Source organism: Monodon monoceros, unplaced genomic scaffold (genome assembly GCF_005190385.1).
Source record: "Monodon monoceros isolate NGI ecotype Baffin Bay Population unplaced genomic scaffold, NGI_Narwhal_1 Super_Scaffold_11, whole genome shotgun sequence".
In the NCBI taxonomy this organism is placed as follows: Eukaryota; Metazoa; Chordata; class Mammalia; order Artiodactyla; family Monodontidae; genus Monodon; species Monodon monoceros.
The window spans coordinates 27,858,489-27,861,639 of record NW_021703767.1 but is presented as its reverse complement, the minus strand read 5'-3'; the positions used below and the strand labels follow the sequence as shown (position 1 = coordinate 27,861,639).

The window sequence follows — 3,151 nt, the reverse complement described above, 5'->3', positions numbered from 1 at the left end:
CTGAGGAAGATTTCGTGAAATGGCAGTGACTGCTATTACTATGTTTATTAATTGAGAAGCAACAGTTTCATAAATTAAATAACTAAAAGCAATGTTCACTATGTCAACAGTGAAAACTGACAAAAATTAAAATATTAAATGTCAACAAATACTAAACACTGACAGTTTTTTTTAAATTAAGTTTTACAATATACTTAAATGACAAGATATTTAGTTCCGATAGAATATTTTTAAATCTTGCATTTAACTATTATGTGTGCCTACAAGTTTAGAAACATACAATTAGAAAATAATTTGATTAGACTTCTGGGTTCAGCTCTGACAGACAAAAAATTTGGAAGTTGTCACTGCTGTCCTTACAATAAGAAAAGGCTGGATCAACTGAAAATCCATGACTATTCTTGAAGACGTCAGAGAACTGAGGTTGCAGAGCAAATTACCAGGCAGAAATCTGAAGAGACAAGTTCATGCAGAGACACACAGGTGAGACTTGCTGACCTGAAGCAGAAGCTGCTGGAGCCATAAACTGGTAGGAACACAAACAGTAATTTTGGTGAATATCTGGCTGGAAGCAGAACATGGATTAAGATAAGAGCGAGAGACTTCTCGGGCTGCAGTCTTAAGAGGGTCCCTACATTTTCATGGGGGCTTTGTTTCTGGTGCCTCCACTAGGTTCTCACCATGAAGATCCAAGAAAGATCCCTGTGGTTCTCAGGGAGAAGGGAAGAGTAATCATTGTGAAATAAACCAACAGTTGAACCATAATGAAGGATACTCTCCTGGCAAAAGGACTTTTTCAGAGCCTTATCCCAGCTGGTGGAAGGGAACCCCTCCCATTCCACCCCCCTCCAGGCTTCCTGTTTCACCTGAAGAGGGAAAACAAAAACAGAAAACAAAAGCATAGTCAACAGGGATCGGAGGTTCAAGGAAATAGATTGGGAAGGCTGCAGCCAGGGAAGGGAGTGCAGGGCGGTGGGTAGGGGAAGCTGTACCATGGAGAAACACCTGTGAAGGTCACAGTCCAAGATCAAGGTCGATTAAAACACTGAAATTTAATTGAAAAATTATAGAACTCTCCCCCTTGCCCACAGCATACTACCACACTAACAGGGCTCCAGTAAAACAGTAGATTACACCTCTAAGTCCTACAAGAAGCAAACTCTCTCTGAGGAGGCATTCTCAGGAAAGCCCAAAGTCAAGAGGAAAAACAAAGCAAGGACACTAGAGGAATTCGAATCTTCTAGAACCTATTGCTACAGCAAAAGTTAACATAAATCTTCATACTAAAACCCTATTTACCTCGTTCTAATTATTCGTACGTATCATATTCACCTTTCTTTTTTTTTTTTTTTTTGCGGTACACGGGCCTCTCACTGTTGTGGCCTCTCCCATTGTGGAGCACAGTATCTGGACACGCAGGCTCAGCGGCCGTGGCTCACGGGCCCAGCCGCTCCGTGGCATGTGGGATCTTCCCGGACTGGGGCACGAACCTGTGTCCCCTGCATCGGCAGGCGGACTCTCAACCACTGCGCCACCAGGGAAGCCCCATATTTACCTTTCAACCAAAAATTACAAGGCCTGCCAAAGGCAAGAAAAAACAGACTGAAGTGACAGAGAAAGCATTAGAACCAGACTTAGATGTGACACAGATTTGGGGATTATCAGACAGAGAATTGAAAATAGCTGTGATTAGCCTTTATGTGCTACCCAGAGAGGGGTCCATACAGCATTGTTCTGGGTTCTTTTGTAACTTAGAGGGAAACTTTCACAATGTCCAGAGCCCTCAATGTCCTGCAAATAGAGAGGAAGAGTTCCTTAAATTCCTCGCAGCAGGAACACACTTAGGTGGTACCAACCTTGACTTCTAAATGGAATAGTCCATCACCAAAGGTAAAGTGATAGCATCTACATCATAAATCTGAAGAAAATCTGAGAGAAGCTCCTGCCGGCAGCTGGTGCCATTGTTGCCTTTGAAAACCCAGCTGATGTCAGTGTCATGTCATCCAGGAATATTGGCCAGTGAGCTGAGCTGAAGTTTTCTGCTCTGTTGCTAGCTGCCTTACTCCTAGAACTTGGAACTAGATCCAGGAAGCCTTACTGGAGCCGAGACTTTTGGTGGTTACTGATCCCAGGGCTGACAACCAGCCTCTCACAGGGGCATCTCCTGCCTACTATTGCTCTGTGTGACACAGACTCTCTGTGCTATGTGGACATTGCCACCCATACAAGGGAGCTCGCTCAGCTGGTCTGATGTGATGGATGCTGTCCCAGAAGTTCTACGTGTGCATGGCACCATCTCCCAGGAACACTTATGGAAGGTCACGCTTGATCTCTACTTCTACAGAAATCCTAAAGAGATTGAAAAGGAAGAGGAGGGTGCTGCTGAAAAGGCTGTGACCAAGGAGAAATTTCAGAGTGAATGCACTGCTCCAGCTCCTGAGTTTACTGTTACTCAACCCGAGGTCTCAGGCTGGGCTGAAGGCATGAAGGTTCCCCCTGTGCCTTTTCAGAAGTTTACTGCTGAAGAATAGTTGCAGCTCCCACTGCTCAGTCCATTGGACATATAGGAGCAACCACTGAGTGTTCTTAAGCTGTTCATCTACAGATTCTTAAACAGAAAATGGAAATAAGGTTGTTGGAAAATAAACAGTTCCTGAAAATTTTTTTAATAAAACAAAATAACTATGATTAATATGGTAAGGGCCCTAATGGAAAAAAAAAAGGACAACATGCAAGAACAGAGAGGTAGTATAAGCAGAGAGATGAAAAATCTAAGAGAGAATCAAAAAGAAATGTAAGAAGTCAAAAAACACTGTAACAGAAATGAAGACTGCTTTCTATGGCCTTATCAGTAGATGTAACATGGCCGAGGAAAGAATCAGTGAGCTTGAAGATAGATCAGTAGACGTAGTTCAGTTAAAGAATCTAAAGGTTGGAAGAGACATTAAAAGTTATCTAATATATCTTCTCATTTTCCTTCTGAAAATTTGGATTAAAAATACATTCTCTTTTCTGATGGTATGCCAATGATGTAAATAATTATCTAACTCTTGCCATCAAGACTATAGCAAATAGAAGTGTATCATTTTGACACAACTAACACAGATGTAACAACTTTAGGCATTTAAATACCATTTGCCTGTAAAGAACA

At 42.0% G+C, this 3,151-nt stretch overlaps 1 pseudogene; it reads left to right on the top strand.

The window, feature by feature from the left end:
- The first annotated feature begins 391 nt into the window (after positions 1–391).
- Positions 392–2,531, top strand: LOC114890233 (annotated as a pseudogene).
- The last annotated feature ends 620 nt before the right edge of the window (positions 2,532–3,151 follow it).